Here is a 21,932-nt window from a genome sequence, read left to right as displayed (position 1 = left end):
TCAGCCAACATTGATCTCTCCCACGCAAAGACGGCGGATCCATAAACGCCCGCATGTGCCCTTTGCTACAGCGGTCAGGAACTTATCCTACAGGAATGAAGAAACCAGCAGCGAGAAAAATAAAATAAAAATAAAATAAAAATGAGGAACGAGAGAAGATAATAACCAGAAGGAGAGAGAAAGAGAGAGAGAGAGTGAGAGAGAAAGAAATGCTGTAATCGAACGCTGGCGATATTATAGCCTGGCTATTCACCTGACATGCTACTCCAGGTGCCGGGTGATGATTATAATACGTACACACACACACACACACACACACACACACACACACACACACACACACACACACACACACACACACACACACACACACACACACACACACACACACACACACACACACACACACACACACACACACACACACACACACACACACACACACACACACACACACACACACACACACACACACACACACACACAGATTACACTGTTTACAAAGTTTCGGCAGAGCTCGTGGCCCGCAAGAACGTCAACAGCGCTTTCCTGGCGCGTAACGCACAGGTGGTGCACGCTTTGCCATGGGCCGAGAATATGCCGCAGTTCTAAGCTCGAGTCCCGTTGAAGGTCTAATGCGGCCTTGAGAGACTGTCTCTCTGATGCGTATCCCCTGCATGCAGAACACGTTGCAGGTCTTCTGGAGCGTTGCACTGACTGCACATTGACGAGTCACACAGTTTCATCCCGCCTTTGAAGTAGTTCGCATAGACGAAGGTTAGCCTGGTGCGGTACAGGCATGTTTCATCGTAAGGCCTCGCTGTATGTAGAAGCCACACGATGGGTCACTTTTGTATGGAGTTTCGTACTGGTGGTGGTCCAGAGGGATCGCTGGAAGCGCCAAGCATGTGCTGATAAGAGTGTCGGCGTGTCTTTATTCGAGAAGGGTAGTGGAAGCAAGCACAGGAGAAAGCTCTTCATGCAATAAACTCACCTAGGCTGGGGCCGAATATACGCAGCTTTGTGTTCGTAAGCACTCTTTGCTGCTTTCGCTTACGATATTTCCGTCAACACAATTACCTGCCATTTACTGTTATACGAACAGTTCCATCTTACGTACTTATTGTAAATTTGGACACGCAGGACCACTGTTTTCTTTCTTCTACTGGTATTTTCCATTGTGTTTCTTCCCGCGTAATCTATTTTTCTTTGCAACGCGGACGTGACCTGAACAAAGTCGCGAACTCAATTAGGTCATTCACGTAGTCGCGTAGTGAAACTTCATCTATTTCACTACTGCTTAGTCGTTATCAAAGTTGCCGCGGCGTAGTGAGCCAATCTAAGTTATGATTATACCTGGCGACAACTTTCTATGGCAGCACAGCGAAGGCTACGCAACCGAACCACGCACTTTTTTACTCCGCTTCTGTATGTAGTCCGCGAACGCTAGCTTTTGTAGAATACGTAGCATAAAAGAAAACATAAAAAGAAAAGAAATACGTATTACGTTCAAGATTGCTTGCGTTGAAAGTAAGAATGATAATCCCGTAAAGGATTAGCGATTTTCGCTCTTTCGAGTTTTCAGGTTTTCTGTTGTCCGTTTCACGTTTTCCGTCCCCACTAAACAACGATGGCGTCGCTCGGCTGCAACAGGTGCACATCGAAGCTTGCAAGTGAGCATAAGCGCGTGTTCGTTAGGTGATCTGTGTTCATCGACCAGAATGAAACGAAGACAGCGGTGCGTTGCGAATTATTTTGCTGATTTGCCCATACTATCACCGAGAAAGAAGTGTGCAAGTGATACCACCATCGCAAGTGGGTCTGGCATCGCGATAGCTTCCTTGATAGTGACGACGGTGACCTTCAAGTCTTCAGCAAGAAGAGCCGCTTGAAAGCAAAACTGCGATTGGAAACAGTACGTAAAATAAGTGGCCCATTTCATAAAATGCGTTGCATACATGGTGGGTATTTCGGTTGCCTACTATTACTGATACAGTCGCACCGAAGATTGCGTCTAACACCGTGCCCGTCGTCGTCTACGGCGGGAGGTGTTTTGGCGTTTTGAATGAGAGCGATTTACGGTGACAAAATCACCCATGCACAGCTTTGCCTCGGCAACAGACGCGTTCATGTCTATTATGCGACTGACAGCGTGATTTTCAATTTGCAAAAAAAAAAAGCATTTTTGACCACGGGAGTAAGGAACACGTTTCACCCGTTTGTATAACCACACACGTGAGACGCCCGCTCCTGACTGGTCGTGGCCAAGATATCTGCTGCCTTTCGATGTCTTCGCGTCCCCTGACAAAATGACGTGAGCGTCTCCAGAAAGTTACAGCGTCTCCAAATGTAGGAAAACGACGATGTTGACCCTGTGTGCACCGAAATTCAGAAAATGGCTTGTTACCTTTGCGTAAGATTTCCGATTGCGCAGTTACTGCTGGGTCGTGGCTTTCTTTTTTCTTTGAAAAGCAAAACCGACCGCTTTAATAAAGCTGATTCCTGCGTTCCTTCGCAATGCAAAATATTCTATCGCTTTCCCAAAAAAGAAATGTAAACAATACTAAATGGTGCTCGCTTTGCACGTGGACTTGAATCGCTAGCACATTAGCGTTATATAATTTGATTTGTAGAAGAGCCCAGCAACGATTCCAGGTATTTGTGCTGCATGCTTAAGTATATCAAGTCATGTGGTAGATTTCGACTACATCTGTGAATAAACTATCTGCATAAATTCCCAAATAACATCATGAGCCATGAATACTCGTGTGGAAACGCACATGTTTTATGCGCTCGCGAAACCAAAACGGAAATCGCCCGCGAACGGACTACTTGGCGTAGTAACACATGTGCAGAAGCTCCGCCCACGTAGCTTTAGCTGTGCTGCCACAGAAAGTTGTCGCCAGGTATAGTCTTCTCGGTGTTTCCAAGCCATTCTTAGTCATTCTAAAAGCTAGTGCGTAATCCTTAGTCATTCTAAGTAGTGTTGAGTCGTATGTCATTGAAAATGAAATTACCTTAACCAGGTTAATAAACTGTGGATTGCTAATTGGCTACTTAAAACTCTCTACGCGTTATTACTTTCCTTGTGAGCTTGCATTTGACACATTAGAGCCCTGTACTTAGGCTGTTTAATTATTATAGCTAATTAACCATCGCTAATTATTGATAACTATCAATTCAGCGAACAACTCAAATATTTGCCTCCCCTTGCATAATTACCTTCATTTGACACCGTGGTCCCCTGAGTTAACAGTAGCTTGTCGACTTACTTCATTAATTGCCAAAGATTACTGCGGAAATTTCGAGAAACGAACAAAATGAGGGACATATGTGCACAAAAAGAAATAATGAACCTTTGGGACAAGAACGCTAGACCATAGCGGACAGTAAACGACACCATGCGCATTGAATCCTGCCGAATAAATGAGCTCGTTTATCATGCTTCGGTGGCAGCGTATTTGGTCCAAACAATTATATTAACCCATAAACGAAAAATTAATACAAATTTTAAAAAAATTTCTTGAATTACCGTGTGAAACTTATTACAGAATATGCAGTACTAATAACAGTCGCGGCAAATATAGAAGTGTCTTCGTGAGCAGCGGTGAATAATTCCCGCGGCCGGGCCTCGTCCTCATTTCTGCTTTATCGCATATTGAGCATTACTGTGCAGCTTATCAGAAAAATAAGCTAACAGGATAGAGCTCCAAGAAGTGGAACATACTTTATAACTAACACCAAGCAAATGTCTGCGTTGATTAGTCTTAGTTTTGCATATTTTATTAGCACCTATATACTTCCCGTGGTCGTAGTGGTGTTGGTACTTATAGCCGCCGCAGGAAATCCTGACAGCGGGTTCAGGGGTGATGCTTGCATGAGGGGACACGTACGGAGCACGGCGTTGCTCACACTGCCCACCCCTGGGAAGGTCTGAGACAGGAGCCCCTTCGCAGGCCCTAGAAGGGTCCTGACCGCAAGGTCAGTCGGCTCACAAGAAAAGCACGCCGCGGGGTCCGGTTGAGGAAGGAGGCCTTTGTTGTGAAACAAGGGCGGACCGAAGGACCCCGGTCGGACGTTGGAAACGGACCGTGGCTGGCGTTCTGAGCTCGATTTGCAAGGTGCCGTCTGTTACGCGGCATAACTCAATTCAGACTACTCCATCTCGGGACCCACGACACATTTTTGCGTTTTTGTCACATCGGTAATTACGACAGTCGTCACTTGTAAAAAACACACGCCAAATTAAACGATGTTTCAGATAATTTCGTCTTTTGTTACGAAGATCGTTGAGCGGATTGCTCGCAAGTAAGCATACTCGCAAAACTCCTATGCATCTAATGTATGCCAGCGCGAAAACAAAACACGATGCTGTCGCGCCATCTGTTGTTGGAGCAAGGAACCATGCCCTTACTTTTTCTATGCGTTCAGAGTGGCGCGGTTTTCAAATATCGGCGTCTTTCGTTAGTTGTGCGTGAACACCATTGACAATACCAAATATGTTCGTATCCCCTGATGCAACGTTAAACCAGTATTTGAAGCGTATCGGAGAACTCATCTGCCTACATGTGATGCGCCACTGAGCATGAAGAGGCGGATTCATTGTCATGGCGGCTGCATATTAACAAGGACGAGATGCCAAAACACCCAGAGTCGCGGCCGCAGCTGATTTCGTTCGCTCAAACCACTGCTGAGAGCAGCATGTTCGCTGCGCGCGAATGTGCTAATCACGTACGTGGATGTTTTTATATTTCGCGGGCTTTCTTTCTAGCTTGTAAAAAAAATGGTATACGTGAGACTTTCTTTATCGCAAATAATGCAATGGGGGTTTCTGAAGACGCTCTCGAACTGTGCAAGTCGCATTTCTTGCGTAAATCAATATTTAGCAATTTAATGAAATATTCCTAATTAAAAATAATTAATTAAGAAACAAAATATTCTGTAGCGCGCAAGGTGACAGCCAGCAATTTAATTTGCAACTGATTTCACTCGCCTGCCTCTAACATTGTATTTTTAACCCGTGGCTAAAGATAGCTGATATATACGGTGAACGTAGTGAGAGAGGCTTGACCCCCCCCCCCTCTCCTCTCCGCCACTCGCGAACAAGTTGGTACGCCACCGCCTGAATGTCCTCAGCGTAATAAATGTTCGTGACAATTAACAAGGTCCTTTCAATGAAGCTGCTCGGTCAGTTTTCTTATGCATTTAAACGTGAACCTTTTGTTTAGCATTTCAATAAAATTGATCCTGAGGGCATTTTGGTTCAAAGAGGTAAGTCTATAGCCTTTGGAAATCTCGCATTTTTCTATTTTTGAAAGTTTCGTCGCATTTAAAAGAATTTGATCCTGAAGTGATTTCAGATCAAAGGCGTACTAAAGTACTCATGACTGTCGGCTTTTGGAAATCTCGCAATTTTCGAGATTTTTAAGTTTGGTCGCATTTGAATGAAATTTACCTGGAGTGCATTTCGGATCAAAGAGGGAACAGGAAAGCCTTCGGGAGTTTCATATTTTTCAATTTTCGAAAGATTCGTCGTATTTAAATACATTTGATCTGGAGGACATTTCTGGGGAAATAGGTCCTATAACCTTCGAAAATCTGTCAATTTTCGATTTTTTAAAGTTTCTTCGCATTTGAACGAAATTGATCCTGAAGCCATCTTTGATCAAAGATGGCTTCAGGATCAATTTATAGTCTTTTGAAATCTCGCTATTTTCAGTTTATGAAAGTTTCGTCGCACTTGAACTAAATTGATCCTGAGGTCATTTCTGATCAAAGAGGAAATGTCGCAATTTTTGCTTTTTCAAAATCGTCGCATTTAAACGAAATCGATCTTGAGGTCATTTGTGACCAAAGGCCTCAAGACAGAAAAAGGCATTTGAGGCCTTTCTCTGTCTCTATTATAGCCTTTCGAAATCTCTATATTTTCAATTTTTGAAAGTTTCCTCCCATTCTGCTTCATTTGGTAGTGGCTGTGTTTTTGAGTAAAAGGGTAAGCCTTTTGCCTGCACGTCTACACAGCACAATGACAAACTACATCGATGTTCTTGGCCTAACGAATGTATGTGATGAAGAACGCAGTTCTTTTGACGAAGCAATGCTCTCTATACCTAAGTTCTTTGTGCTTCGGGTTTGGTGCGACTGCTTGGTCAGTTCATCATCAAGGGAAGTCTTTCGACTTCTCTTTCGTCTTTTCTAAGGATTATTCGTCTTTCTGCGGATAAACGAGGTACCCGCTACACATCTTTGAGGTATTATGTGCACTTTGTTGATGCTGCATGTGGCTGATGACGACGGAGAATTATGCCCGAGACCATTGCAGTGGGTGGGAAGCATCAAAACCACACACTCGTTGCGCAGTTAGCATTATTTGACCACTGGTTGTTATCTTAATCTTCTGCCACGCTATATTCCATAGGTTAACGCGATTCCGCTTTAGCCAACCTTGAAAAAGAGGCCAGAGGAAAGCTGTTGAGATATTACAACCACTCATGGCATGCTGGCATTGTTCCCCAGCAATGGAAGATAAGTCGGCTTGTGCCACTACTCAAACCAGAAAGTCTCCATTCGATTTGACGTCATTTCGCCCTATTGCTCTGGCAAGTTGCGTCGGGAAAATCATGGAAAGGATGATACTTCTACGCCTAGAATGGTATCTCGAGCGCTACAATGTGTACCCAGACTGCATGACGGGCTTTCGGCGAGGCAGGTCATCCGTTGACAACGTCATTGACCTCACAACCTTTGTCCAGCAGCAAAAGTGCCTCAAGCGCATATCACTGGCGCTATTTCTCGATGTGAAAGGGGCGTACGACAACGTAACACATGACGCGATCCTCGAGTCCTTGGAGGCTGTCGGAATTGGCGGTCGGATGTTTCAGTGGATCCGCGATTATTTGACGAGGAGGTCCTTCTTTGTGCAGACAGAAGATGGTCCCACTGCCAACCACTATACTTCCCGTGGCGTCCAACAGGGCGGGGTATTGAGCCCCACTTTGTTTAATCTTGTGATGGTCGGCATTCGTGAGCTTTTACCAAGTACTGCTCACATATCAATATATGCTGACGACATTTGCCTTTGGTCTTCGGCTGTGACCCGTCTTCAAGTGCGCGCAAGAGTCCAGCAGGCTGCCACCTTAACCTGCTCATATCTCCGCAAACAGGGTCTTTCTGTCTCTACCGAGAAATGTGCGTTGGTCGCGTTTACACGCAAGGCCATGACACCATATCCTGTTATTATCAACGGCCAAAATGTCTCGTACCAGAAGAACCATCGCTTCCTAGGTGTGATTATTGACAGGGATCTTTCGTGGAGCGCCCACTGCGTTTACTTGAAGAGAAGACTAATTTCCATAGTTCACATAATGCGCTTCCTCTGCGGGAAAACTTGGGGCACATCGATACGTTCCATGATGCAGCTTTACAGAGCACTGTTTCTGGGATTTTTACGTTACAGCTTGCCGATGCTGGCCAATACATGCAAGACGAACATCCGCACCCTCCAAAGTTTGCAAGGCCAGGCACTACGCACGTGCTTAGGATTACCACGCTGCACCTCCACGCACGGGACAATTACGATCGCAAGAGAGCATCCGATTCCAACATACGTCACTACTGACAATGTAAGAGCTCACATTAGACATCTCTGCCGAGTTCCCGGTCACCATATTGCTGCGTTGCCACTTCAGAGACCGCAAGCCATGTTTTCAAAGATTGTTTCGACTCATAGAGAATGCCTTCCGTCGGGCTTTACTCCAGCAGCAAGACCACTGTCGCCTCCGTGGTGCCTACAACAACCACAGGTACGCCTCACAATTCCGGGAATAACGAAGAAGAGCCGTCATTCGACAGTGGCTCTACGACAGGCGACATTGTCACTACTCAACGAGGAGTATGGCCAAAGGACACACATTTATACCGATGGATCAGTCTTAGCCGACAGCTCCACAGGTGCTGTTGTTATTCCGGCCTACCAAGTGACTGTCAAGTTCAGGGTGTCACACGGGACGACATCAACAGCAGCGGAGCTTGCCGCCTTACGTGCTGCTATCCTTTATATCGCGGAAGCCCAGCCTCAAAAGTGGGCTGTCTTTTGCGACTCTAAGGCATCCCTTCAGAGTCTGCAATCAGCATTACGACGAAGGGTGCACGAGCAGTTAGTGAACGAAATGAGAGAAGCTCTTCACCAAGCTTTATCGAAGGGACATGACGTTGTGTTCCAATGGCTGCCGGGACATTGTGGTATTGTGGGTAACAACCTCGCTGATGATGCTGCTCGGTCCGCTCACGAGGATGCCCAGACAACCCCAATACCCTTGTCGAGGACAGACGCTGCAAAGGGTCTACGCTCGTTCGCTGACACCATGACGCAAACTTGGTTGAGTGACCCCAGTGTCTGGAACCGTCGCCTGCATGAACTAGACCCATCGAGGAAGCTCCAAGTTCCATCGCACCTCTCCCGCCGTGATGCAACTTTACTGTGCCGCCTGTGGTTAGGAGTAGCTTTCACGAAGGCGTACTCTTTTCGCATAGGAATGGCAGACACCTCAAAATGTGACTCGTGCAATAGCAACGAAACGATAGAACATCTACTGTGTTTCTGTGGACGTTTTGTGAACGAACGAAACGTTCTGCGCGATGCGCTGAACAAGTTAGACGACAGACCGTTTTCCGAAGAGAAGATCCTCGGATCGTGGCCCTACGCATCGCAGGCCAGCAAAGCGACGCGAGCATTACTGCTGTTTTTAAGATCGACCGGCTTAAACGACCGCTTGTAGGCATTCAATGGACAGGTGCATATGTACCCTGACAGTGCCTTCTTCCCTCTTCTTTCTTTCTTTTAATCCCTTCATCCCTTCCCCCCAGCGTAGGGTAGCAAACCGGACGCGCGTCTGGTTAACCTCCCTGCCTTTCCTTCATTTCCTTCCTCCTCCTCCTCCTCCTCCTTGCCCGGCATGATGCCTGTATAGGGTATTTTTGCAAATGTGAACGGCTGCGGTGCTCCTCAGGACTATCTTAATAAAGTTCATTGTCTGTCTGTCTGTTTGTGTTTGAAAAACCAGGTTGTCTGCGTGGTAGAACACTCGACTGCCACGCGGTGGGCCCGGGTTCAAATACCATTCGATCGTGGGCAATTTTTTTTTTTTAGATTTTAGTTTTTCATGACTGTCGGTTATTCCACCGACGGTGACGCCGCTCAACGCAGGAGCAGGAGCCTAAGAGCTGCGCTCAAAAAAAATTAGCACAGCTATGCACGATCAGCTATGGGCTACCCAGCAAGCCCGCGAGGCGGCGAAGAGGCAAGACCTCGACGTACCCACATGGGAGGCCTAGGCCGTGCCACTCAAACTGCTGTTTCTCAATAAAGTTTATTCCTCCTTGCACAAAGTCGCACAAGGCTGGGTCCCAGCACAGCTGGTGGACTGGTGATGGACAAATCGGCGCACGTGTTCTGGGAGCGAAGCAGAATAGCAAGAAGAGGACGAAGATGAAAAAGATAACGAAGAGAGCGCGTGCCGGTTCATGAAAATGATAGTTTTTCTACGCAACACGGCAAGCTAAACTTGCTGTACTGAACTATACATGGCTATGTAGTCAAGAGTTCAACGAAAGTTCGTCTGGTCCGGTATGATGATGAGGTTGTAGATGCGGTCACTGACCGGTCACTGACCATTTTCACCTTGACGTGGTCAGTGACCGCATCTGCATCCCCATACATGGCTGTGCTTTCTATCTTTTTACCATCTTTTTGTTTATGTTGCTTTCTATCTTTTTACCAGGAATGCCTCAAGGTCCGTTGCTCGACTTCACGTGACGACCGCCGCCAGAAGCAGATATACGCCGACTGGATGAGGGTAGCTAACCAGCATGCGGAATTCATATGGAGGGTAAAACTTCGAGAACTTCAACCATGTAAGAGGAAGATTATTTCTACTCTTTCACCGCAAAATAACTTGCTAGTCCTTGGAGGAGCTGCCTTAGATGATAGTCACTGCAAAACCCTAGCCTTAGGTCCTAAATACTGTTTTAAGCCTAACCTGAAACCAATAGACGTTTTAAGTTTGCCGCGTACAATCACTAGACTTGTTTCTGAAGAAGAGCGTTCCCACTGCATTTCAGACTGCGTTGCTAGCATCAAGGGTTCTAATATGCATCTCAAGTGTTCTGATCCTATCCGGCCTTTGGTTAATTACTGTGTCGAGAAGAAACTCAGGCCAGTAATTTCAGATAAGGAAGGGTATTTTGTAATTATGCCGGACAGTTTGTTCTCAGAAAAAGCATTAACAGCCATAGAAAAGAATTTTAGGACGGTAAAACTTAAGCCATCGGTAGTTCGGCAACGTGCTGTCGACCTTTTGTTAAGACATAATCTTGAGAGAATAGCTTGTAATGTCAAGAAGGCTAAATCACTTACTTTAGAATTGTTTTTTTCAGCCAAAACACATAAGAACGAGATTCCGTTTCGAGCAATCGTTTCAGAGCAAGGCACCTGGCAAGTCGCTGTATCTAGTTATTTGCAGAACTGCTTAACCTCTTTGAGTTTTTCAGACCCTTTTCGTATGCGTAATTCTCAGGCGCTAGTTCAGTTCCTCTCAGAGGAGAACCCCGGCTGTTGTAAAGCTTTTAGTATGGATATTGAAGACCTATATTATTCTTTGCCGCATAAGGACTTGTTAAAATGTGTTAATGAATGTATTAACGAACAAGGCGACCAGACGGTTTTCACCGATAAATGTGGTGTTTCTACCGGGGCATTTCTAGAACTCCTTTCCATGTATTTAAAGTCGACGCTGGTAGGTTGGAAGGAAGGCGTTTATGTGCAGAAATCAGGGATATGTATTGGTTCTAAGGTTGCTCCGGTTCTTAGTGATTTATACCTTAGCAAGATTGACAATCTTTTGGAAGGCGCCTTAGGTAATTCGGTTATTAAGGTTTTTCGTTATGTGGACGACTACTTGATTTTTTGTAGTGATGAGGACTTTGAAAATGTGGTAACTTCCGTGAGCGAAAAATTTGAATTAAATGGAGGAGGGCTGAGCTTTACTAAAGAGGTGCCTCATAATAATGGAATACAATTTCTAGACATTTCCTTAACATTCCAGAAGAACCACGTGTGCTGGCAGTATTCTCCTAGATCTTCCAAACCGCTGTTAAATTTTTCATCGAAGCACTCGAAGGTTGTAAAAAACGGCATCGCCATGTCTTGCCTTAAGTCAGCCCTCACCAAGTCATGTGAGCACAAAATGAGTGATAGCTTTAGCGCACAGGTTACGCGTCTTTTAGATGTAGGGTATCCTCGTTATGCAGTGGCCACGGTCGCTGAGCGTTTAAAGAAGTCTATTGTGTTAAGTCCGAGCATGGTTGCAGAAAGCGATAGGAAGAAACGTGTCGTAGGTATTCCGTACATTCATTGCATATCTCACAGGCTAAAGAAAGTAGGAAGTAGATACGGCGTTAATGTTGTTTTCACGGCTGCCAATAAGCTAGGTAAGATTTGTGCCGCTGTGCAGAGGAAGAATGAGCGAGTAAAAGACAAGAAGCGGACCGATAAATGTTTCGTAAAACACACCAACAAATTCACTGATTGCCGTACGAGCGTGGTGTATAAGGTCCCTTTCAGCTGCGGCCGCTTCTACGTAGGACAGACGGGCAGATGCATTAACCAGAGATTGTTGGAACATAAGAGATCGCTAACAGGAGGCTCACCTTCTAATCTATCTTTACATTGTCGAGATTGTAAGTGCACGCCAAAATTCGATGAATGCGCAGTGTTGTACCGGCATAGAAATGAAGAAACGCGCCTGATGATTGAAGCATGGCATATCGAGAATAGTGGTAGCGCATGCGTGAGCCAACCGTCGATTAACTTGCATAAAGATGAAATCAAATGCCTTAACAGTTATCTTCTACGTAGACCGCCACGCGTGCCGGATTGATAGGTTCGCCGGTTGCATGGGCATGCGCAGATAAGTTTTCGTGCCTTCTTTCTTTTCAGCCGTTGTGCGTCTCTTCAGTTGTTAGTCGGCGTTTGTGGTGTCCTGATCTCTTTCTTGTGTCCGTGTTTGCACGCCCTGTCTCTTTTTAGAATGAATACGTACCAACTAGCTCAGCTCTCTGTTATTCTAAGCTTCATTTCTAGTACTCTGAGCCCTTTTCCGTGTTCTCCTACTTATCTGAACAATCCTGCCTCTTTGGCTTCTTTAATTGCTATTTGCTTGGTCCGTGCTAGAACTTTTTCATGGTTTTCTAAGAATAGAGTTTGCCCAGTTGAAGTTCAGCTTTTGTGCGGCTTTCTGCAACCATCTACCGGACATGCCAGGAGGATATGTGCCATATTGACCGCGGAATCATGGCGTCAAGTGAGATTTTACCAGGAATGCCTCAAGGTCCGTTGCTCGACTTCACGTGACGACCGCCGCCAGAAGCAGATATACGCCGACTGGATGAGGGTAGCTAACCAGCATGCGGAATTCATATGGAGGGTAAAACTTCGAGAACTTCAACCATGTAAGAGGAAGATTATTTCTACTCTTTCACCGCAAAATAACTTGCTAGTCCTTGGAGGAGCTGCCTTAGATGATAGTCACTGCAAAACCCTAGCCTTAGGTCCTAAATACTGTTTTAAGCCTAACCTGAAACCAATAGACGTTTTAAGTTTGCCGCGTACAATCACTAGACTTGTTTCTGAAGAAGAGCGTTCCCACTGCATTTCAGACTGCGTTGCTAGCATCAAGGGTTCTAATATGCATCTCAAGTGTTCTGATCCTATCCGGCCTTTGGTTAATTACTGTGTCGAGAAGAAACTCAGGCCAGTAATTTCAGATAAGGAAGGGTATTTTGTAATTATGCCGGACAGTTTGTTCTCAGAAAAAGCATTAACAGCCATAGAAAAGAATTTTAGGACGGTAAAACTTAAGCCATCGGTAGTTCGGCAACGTGCTGTCGACCTTTTGTTAAGACATAATCTTGAGAGAATAGCTTGTAATGTCAAGAAGGCTAAATCACTTACTTTAGAATTGTTTTTTTCAGCCAAAACACATAAGAACGAGATTCCGTTTCGAGCAATCGTTTCAGAGCAAGGCACCTGGCAAGTCGCTGTATCTAGTTATTTGCAGAACTGCTTAACCTCTTTGAGTTTTTCAGACCCTTTTTGTATGCGTAATTCTCAGGCGCTAGTTCAGTTCCTCTCAGAGGAGAACCCCGGCTGTTGTAAAGCTTTTAGTATGGATATTGAAGACCTATATTATTCTTTGCCGCATAAGGACTTGTTAAAATGTGTTAATGAATGTATTAACGAACAAGGCGACCAGACGGTTTTCACCGATAAATGTGGTGTTTCTACCGGGGCATTTCTAGAACTCCTCTCCATGTATTTAAAGTCGACGCTGGTAGGTTGGAAGGAAGGCGTTTATGTGCAGAAATCAGGGATATGTATTGGTTCTAAGGTTGCTCCGGTTCTTAGTGATTTATACCTTAGCAAGATTGACAATCTTTTGGAAGGCGCCTTAGGTAATTCGGTTATTAAGGTTTTTCGTTATGTGGACGACTACTTGATTTTTTGTAGTGATGAGGACTTTGAAAATGTGGTAACTTCCGTGAGCGAAAAATTTGAATTAAATGGAGGAGGGCTGAGCTTTACTAAAGAGGTGCCTCATAATAATGGAATACAATTTCTAGACATTTCCTTAACATTCCAGAAGAACCACGTGTGCTGGCAGTATTCTCCTAGATCTTCCAAACCGCTGTTAAATTTTTCATCGAAGCACTCGAAGGTTGTAAAAAACGGCATCGCCATGTCTTGCCTTAAGTCAGCCCTCACCAAGTCATGTGAGCACAAAATGAGTGATAGCTTTAGCGCACAGGTTACGCGTCTTTTAGATGTAGGGTATCCTCGTTATGCAGTGGCCACGGTCGCTGAGCGTTTAAAGAAGTCTATTGTGTTAAGTCCGAGCATGGTTGCAGAAAGCGATAGGAAGAAACGTGTCGTAGGTATTCCGTACATTCATTGCATATCTCACAGGCTAAAGAAAGTAGGAAGTAGATACGGCGTTAATGTTGTTTTCACGGCTGCCAATAAGCTAGGTAAGATTTGTGCCGCTGTGCAGAGGAAGAATGAGCGAGTAAAAGACAAGAAGCGGACCGATAAATGTTTCGTAAAACACACCAACAAATTCACTGATTGCCGTACGAGCGTGGTGTATAAGGTCCCTTTCAGCTGCGGCCGCTTCTACGTAGGACAGACGGGCAGATGCATTAACCAGAGATTGTTGGAACATAAGAGATCGCTAACAGGAGGCTCACCTTCTAATCTATCTTTACATTGTCGAGATTGTAAGTGCACGCCAAAATTCGATGAATGCGCAGTGTTGTACCGGCATAGAAATGAAGAAACGCGCCTGATGATTGAAGCATGGCATATCGAGAATAGTGGTAGCGCATGCGTGAGCCAACCGTCGATTAACTTGCATAAAGATGAAATCAAATGCCTTAACAGTTATCTTCTACGTAGACCGCCACGCGTGCCGGATTGATAGGTTCGCCGGTTGCATGGGCATGCGCAGATAAGTTTTCGTGCCTTCTTTCTTTTCAGCCGTTGTGCGTCTCTTCAGTTGTTAGTCGGCGTTTGTGGTGTCCTGATCTCTTTCTTGTGTCCGTGTTTGCACGCCCTGTCTCTTTTTAGAATGAATACGTACCAACTAGCTCAGCTCTCTGTTATTCTAAGCTTTCTATCTCTTTCTCTCTATTTCTTTCTCTGTCTTTCTGTACTTTTCTCTCATTTTTCTCCTTCTCTTTCTTTCTGTACGTTTCTTTCTTTCTTCCCTTTTTCCTCTTTTTTACTCTTTCTCTTTCTTGATATGTCTTAATTTATCTCTCTCTTAAGTTTATCTATCTCTTTGTAGTCAGTCTCTCGCTTGATATCTTTTTCTCTGTTTCTTCCCTTTCTTTCCAGCTATTTCTCTGTTTCTATTTCTTTCTATCTCTGTCTCTCTCTCTTGCCCTCCTTCTTAACCTCACATCTCTCCTCCTCACCCGCACTTGTCTTTTTCCGCAACATGCTGTACTATACTATACAAGGCTATGCTATTCCCTGCCAGCGTGCCTGGATAGCTCAGTTACCGGTTGTAGCGCGTAAACGTTTGTATAGAGATCTACTAGATGTGTTTTTGCCGGTTCCAGTGTATCGGGGATTATACCACTTGGGCCCTGAACGTGATGTGCTCAAACGGGTAAAACGAATGCCAGTGAAACCTTCAATGAAATGTTTCTTTTTTCAACTGCACACGGGAACCTTCCCTACAAAGCCATGGTTGCAGAGCAAAGGCCTCTTTGTTCCATGGTCGGTTGACTGTCTTATTTGCAGAAAACCGGAAACCATCGACCACATATTTCTGGACTGTCATGACTCGATTTTCCTTTGGGATGTGCTTCAACGGACTTTAAAAAAAGACTTGCCTTTAAGCCCTTTCGGAATTCGCTACCTGCCATGCGCGGTAGGTGATGAAGCGCCATGCGATATGTTTATGCTTATCTGTATGCATAGTGTCTGGCGTACGAGAAAGGACGTCAGACATGCGCATTTGAAAGTGTTTCCGGCAAATCATTACTTTTTGGAAGAAGTAATCTATATGCGTGATGTGTTTAAGGCACTAAGTGATCCTCCAGAGTGGATAACAGTTCTAGATGAACTTGTTAAAGCTAAGTACTTTTTAATATAAACGATCTAGCCGAGTGCTAGTGATCTGACCTTTTGCATTGTTGTACACTTCATTTTTTATGTACTTTTTGAGTCACGGCAATAAAGAAAAAAAAAAAAGCCTGGATAGCTCAGTGGTTAGGACGCTCGCCTTCGGTTCGTGGGTACGCGAGTTCGAATCTCCGCCTCGGCGAATAATTTTTTTTTGCCATCATCTCTTTCTTCTTTCTATTTCCTTCTCTCTCTCTCACCGAAATAGCTTTCTCGCCTTCAATCTTTTTCTCTGTTTCTTCCCTTTCTTTCTATCTATTTCTCTGTGTCTATTGCTTTCTATCTCTGTCTCTCTCTATCTCTCCCTGCACTGGATAGCTCAGTGGTTAGGACGCTCGCCTTCGGTTCGTGGGTACGCGAGTTCGAATCTCCGCCTCGGCGAATAATTTTTTTTTGCCATCATCTCTTTCTTCTTTCTATTTCCTTCTCTCTCTCTCACCGAAATAGCTTTCTCGCCTTCAATCTTTTTCTCTGTTTCTTCCCTTTCTTTCTATCTATTTCTCTGTGTCTATTGCTTTCTATCTCTGTCTCTCTCTATCTCTCCCTGCACTTGTTCTCCCATCCTCCTTTTCCTCCTCCTAAACCTCACACATCTCCTCCTAACACGCACATTCCTTTTTCACCAACTTGCTGTACTATACTATACAAGGCTATGCTCTTCTCTGCCAGCGTGCCTGGATAGCTCAGTGGTTAGGACGCTCGCCTTCGGTTCGTGGGTACGCGAGTTCGAATCTCCGCCTCGGCAAATAATTTTTTTTTGCCATCATCTCTTTCTTCTTTCTATTTCTTTCTCTCTCTCTCACCGAAATAGCTTTCTCGCCTTCAATCTTTTTCTCTGTGTCTTCCCTTTCTTTCTATCTATTTCTCTGTGTCTATTGCTTTCTATCTCTGTCTCTCTCTATCTCTCCCTGCACTTGTTCTCCCATCCTCCTTTTCCTCCTCCTAAACCTCACACATCTCCTCCTAACACGCACATTCCTTTTTCACCAACTTGCTGTACTATACTATACAAGGCTATGCTCTTCTCTGCCAGCGTGCCTGGGTAGCTCAGTGGTTAGGACGCTCGCCTTCGGTTCGTGGGTACGCGAGTTCGAATCTCCGCCTCCGCAAATAATTTTTTTTTGCCATCATCTCTATCTTCTTTCTATTTCCTTCTCTCTCTCTCACCGAAATAGCTTTCTCGCCTTCAATCTTTTTCTCTGTTTCTTCCCTTTCTTTCTATCTATTTCTCTGTGTCTATTGCTTTCTATCTCTGTCTCTCTCTATCTCTCCCTGCACTTGTTCTCCCATCCTCCTTTTCCTCCTCCTAAACCTCACACATCTCCTCCTAACACGCACATTCCTTTTTCACCAACTTGCTGTACTATACTATACAAGGCTATGCTCTTCTCTGCCAGCGTGCCTGGATAGCTCAGTGGTTAGGACGCTCGCCTTCGGTTCGTGGGTACGCGAGTTCGAATCTCCGCCTCGGCAAATAATTTTTTTTGCCATCATCTCTTTCTTCTTTCTATTTCTTTCTCTCTCTCTCACCGAAATAGCTTTCTCGCCTTCAATCTTTTTCTCTGTGTCTTCCCTTTCTTTCTATCTATTTCTCTATGTCTATTGCTTTCTATCTCTGTCTCTCTCTATCTCTCCCTGCACTTGTTCTCCCATCCTCCTTTTCCTCCCCCTAAACCTCACACATCGCCTCCTAACACGCACATTCCTTTTTCACCAACTTGCTGTACTATACTATACAAGGCTATGCTCTTCCCTGCAAGCTTGCCTGGATAGCACAGTGGTTAGGACGCTCGCCTTCGGATTGTGGGTACGCGAGTTCGAATCTCGCCTCGGGAAAATTTTTTTTCGTCCAAGCAATTATCTCTTTCACTTTCTTTCTATTTCTTTCACCCTCTCTCTTTCTGTACTCGTTTTCTCGCCTGTCAAGTTGTTACATCCCTCGCCGGACAAATCGGTGCACGTCTTCTGGTAGCGAAGCAGAAGAGCAAGAAGAGGAATGCGATGAAGATGACGAAATAGGTGCCGAAAAGTAGTCGAAAACGTTGAGGCCCTTATCACGCATGATAAGGCTCAACTTTTGTCTGACGTCACACACTGCAGCGATGCACCTAGTAGGCGTATTTTACGAGCGAAAGGTCCCCTGATACGTTTGCTTCCCCGCAATAGATGTCCAAAAGCAGCCGAAAAAGTTGAGGCCCTTATCACCCATGATAAGGCTCAACTTTTGTCTGACGTCACACACTGCAGTGATGCACCTAGTGGGCGTATTTTACGAGCGAAAGGTCCCCTGATACGTTTGCTTCCCTGTAATAGATGTCCAAAAGCAGTCGAAAAAGTTGAGGCCCTTATCACCCATGATAAGGCTCAACTTTTGTCTGACGTCACATAGTGCAGTGATGCACCTAGTAGGCGTATTTTACGAGCGAAAAGTCCCCTGATACGTTTGCTTCCCCGCAATAGATGTCCAAAAGCAGTCGAAAAAGTTGAGGCCCTTATCACCCATGATAAGGCTCAACTTTTGTCTGACGTCACACACTGCAGTGATGCACCTAGTAGGCGTATTTTACGAGCGAAAGGTCCCCTGATATGTTTGCTTCCCCGCAATAGATGTCCAAAAGCAGTCGAAAAAGTTGAGGCCCTTATCACCCATGATAAGGCTCAACTTTTGTCTGACGTCACACACTGCGGTGATGCACCTAGTAGGCGTATTTTACGAGCGAAAGGTCCCCTGATACGTTTGCTTCCCTGTAATAGATGTCCAAAAGCAGTCGAAAAAGTTGAGGCCCTTATCACCCATGATAAGGCTCAACTTTTGTCTGACGTCACATAGTGCAGTGATGCACCTAGTAGGCGTATTTTACGAGCGAAAGGTCCCCTGATACGTTTGCTTCCCCGCAATAGATGTCCAAAAGCAGTCGAAAAAGTTGAGGCCCTTATCACCCATGATAAGGCTCAACTTTTGTCTGACGTCACATACTGCAGTGATGCACCTAGTAGGCGTATTTTACGAGCGAAACGTCCCCTCATACGTTTGCTTCCCCGCAATAGATGTCCAAAAGCAGTCGAAAAAGTTGAGGCCCTTATCACCCATGATAAGGCTCAACTTTTGTCTGACGTCACACACTGCAACGATGCAGTTAGTATGCGTATTTTCCGAGCGAACGGTCCCCTGATACGTTTGCTTCGCCGTAACAGATGCCGAAATGCAGTTGAAAGAAATCAGCCATATTGCGCAGTGAAGAAAGCCTATCAGGCGAACGTTTTACTCTGAAAGCTCTTGATTAATTATTAGAGAACAGCACGGAGGTGCACCAAGCCAGAAGCACGAAGAAGGGAGACATGGTGAAAGTTGCTTGATTAAACGAACTGCGCTCATTATCACACACGTTCGTTTCGCTGAGGACGTTCATGGTTTGTCGCTTTACGGCCTAGACATGCAGTTCATTGCTTGGTGAGCCAGCACAGCTAGGAGGTTGTTTTGATGCGCCTGTATAATACGTAGACTGGAGTAATTTGGATTTGTAACGCCAATGTGTTTTATATTGTGGTCCATCAAGACGTGATGTACGTCATTTCCGTCGTGTTACTGACGTCAGTAAAAGGGCACGCGGATGGCTGAGAAAGAAATTGAGAAAAAAGTTTGAATCACGCGAGCGGGAACTCGAACCTTCCACTCTCCGCCTTTTGAGTGCGGAAACATACGCCCTGACAACTACGCCACAAACGCTATTTGTATTTCTTGGCGCAAACGTGTCCTTTATGCCTTCCACTTTGGAATGGATTGCGCCGCCATCTAGGAATGGTGCAGTGAAGCCGTGGCCTCCGTGATGAGCTCCAGTAGCGCGCTGTCTGCTGCCGTAGACAATCACGGGGGCCACGCCGAAGAGACGCGTGAGCGTCTACGCTCAGCGTTATGATGACTGCGTTGAATCAGTGGGACCAGCGAGACCCACGAGCAGGAAGCACAATCTTTTCTCGTGTTCGAGGAGAGCACTAGGAACTGTGTCTGTCGCATTCATGAATCTGAGCACGTTGCAATTTACCCGGATGCCACACAGGACACCGTGTAGTCGGACAAAAATGCTGTGGTAGTGGCGTGGTAGTGATGTGGTAGTGGCGTCAATACGTAGGTTCATCCACGTCAAAGTGTGTCTTGCCTGCCCAATTAACACTCTGCAAATTGTATTTATTGACGTGCAACACAGCTGCATCCACTTCTATGGAGACATGTTTCACTTTCATGTTACGTACGGTGCCTGTGAAGGTGGGATCAACAATCATCTTTTTTTTAATTGCGTAAGTATTTTTATGCCGACAAACCGAGAAAACTGTGCGTCCGTACCTCTGTGACGTAAAATGAATGGTTATACAGCAATGAATGTACAAAATAAATTATCTGGGGGGTTCTGTGTTTCGAACATCGTGCCCCGTGTTCCCAAGGCGAGTGTTTTAACCAGTGGACTAAACACTCCCACTTGCGGTGTGGGAACATTTCTGAGCCTTATTAATGCGTTGTACAGGCGGTACAAAAGTGTAATGTAGCTCTATCGGCGAAGTTTTAGTTGAATTTCGTGGTCGTGGAATAAATGCCACTTCTAGAGCTATATGTAAAGCAGACTTGTTGGACTGTACCATCCTTGGACCATCCTGTACTTCCTTGGACTGTACAGATCAGGAAAATTCTGAGTTCGCGAAAATTTAATGCCAAACTCGACTTTCCATGACCGTGAGGAGAGAGAGAATTGGTTCTTGAAGGAAGAGGTGCCGCTATATGCTGCAACGGCGGCCTTCGCGATTGGCTCCAGCTCCGTTGCCGGAGCTAATCGCGGAGGCCACGCTGCAACCCTTTCGGGAGCTTGGCTCAGTGCCAGGTGGACGCTAGATGCGCCTTCTGTGGGGCCGTTCCAGACGCCGACGAACGCTAGAAAGAATATGAAGGAAACCATGGCGATGCCGCCCAGAGATGACCATGCACGATCTACAATATAACTCGACACTCGACGTTTACGCGTCACTGAGTCAACTTCCAAAGGAGATTCTACGTGGATTTTTTTAAGGTGATCCAACAACGTGGCGAAACCTTGCAAGGCTTCTGGTTCGTCTTTAAAATATCCACGCTTATTCTACTTTGGAGTTGTCTAAGCGATGCGTAAGTATAGAATTTCATACTGGGAAACTCCATGGTTGCGGATTTCCCTGAAACGTTGTTGAGAGAGTGTCACGTACCCATGAGATGCACGATAATCCTAACGAGCGCTGTCAACACGGACACATCGCAGCACGTTGTGTTGTCTCGTCTATTCATTTCGCTTCTTTAATATGACTGGTACAAGCCCAGTGGTTTAGTTGGGCACTTACCTGTGGGTGTCTCATTTCGGTCTGCCTGTGAGCCAATGCCGGCATGTGTCGTCACAGCTGTTGTGAAGCCGACAAACTGCCGGCGCGCAAATTGTAACGGTCTGCAGCTCCTTTTATGCAGGGACCTTCGCTTAAGTTAGAGTACGGCTGATTTGCTGGCGTTGTATTCTAACCAATTACACAATTTCAAAAGGCAGTTTCCAGAACCCTTTAGAGCGATATATTCCTTACTTTTTACCCCGGTAGGAGCGAGATAGAATGAAGGGAAAGGGGGGAGGTTAAACTACATTTTGTCCAGTTAGCGACTCTGCACGAAGGCCTGGGAAAGAGGCGGGGCTAAAAATGGACAGCCAAAGCATGAGTATATATGGGTCATAATTCACATGCATAATGCAGAGTAGCTATACACACGGGCACTTTGTTCAGTAGTCTTCAAGTATTGCAGTACATCTCGAATGGCTTTCTGGACTGATGCGCTGTGAGGCCGGGCTCCCAAGATATCTTGCCGGGCCATACGGGGTCAGCCCGCGGATGGTTTAATAAAAACTGGCACTATCTCTCCATTATTGCGATAGAAATTGTGCCGATACTGCAGGCAGTGTGTCTCACTGTTATGAAGTCTCGTGATCGAGTGATATATCACGCCGCTCTCTTTGTGAATCTCGAATGCGTTTGTCCTGGCTTGGTCCTTCGGACGTCCTCCATGAAATGCCGCTCAGTAGAACTCTGGACAATTCCAAGGCAGCTAACGCAGTCTTCCCGAAATACCGATAGTTTCTGAAGGAACTTACCTGCTTGTGCTAACGAGAATGTTCACTCAGCAACTGTT

General features: G+C 45.5%; 1 long non-coding RNA gene across 1 annotated transcript; it reads left to right on the top strand.

Annotated features, from left to right (window-relative positions):
* The first annotated feature begins 17,687 nt into the window (after positions 1-17,687).
* On the top strand, positions 17,688-18,815 carry LOC125758550 (uncharacterized). Its single transcript, XR_007416211.1, has 3 exons — positions 17,688-17,880; positions 18,176-18,303; positions 18,596-18,815. It is a non-coding gene; the product is annotated as an uncharacterized LOC125758550 (long non-coding RNA).
* Positions 18,816-21,932: the final 3,117 nt, after the last annotated feature.

This window comes from Rhipicephalus sanguineus, chromosome 5, assembly GCF_013339695.2.
Source record: "Rhipicephalus sanguineus isolate Rsan-2018 chromosome 5, BIME_Rsan_1.4, whole genome shotgun sequence".
NCBI lineage: Eukaryota > Metazoa > Arthropoda > Arachnida > Ixodida > Ixodidae > Rhipicephalus > Rhipicephalus sanguineus.
Note: the sequence above shows the minus strand (reverse complement) of the source record. Positions and strands in the feature narration are given on the sequence as shown.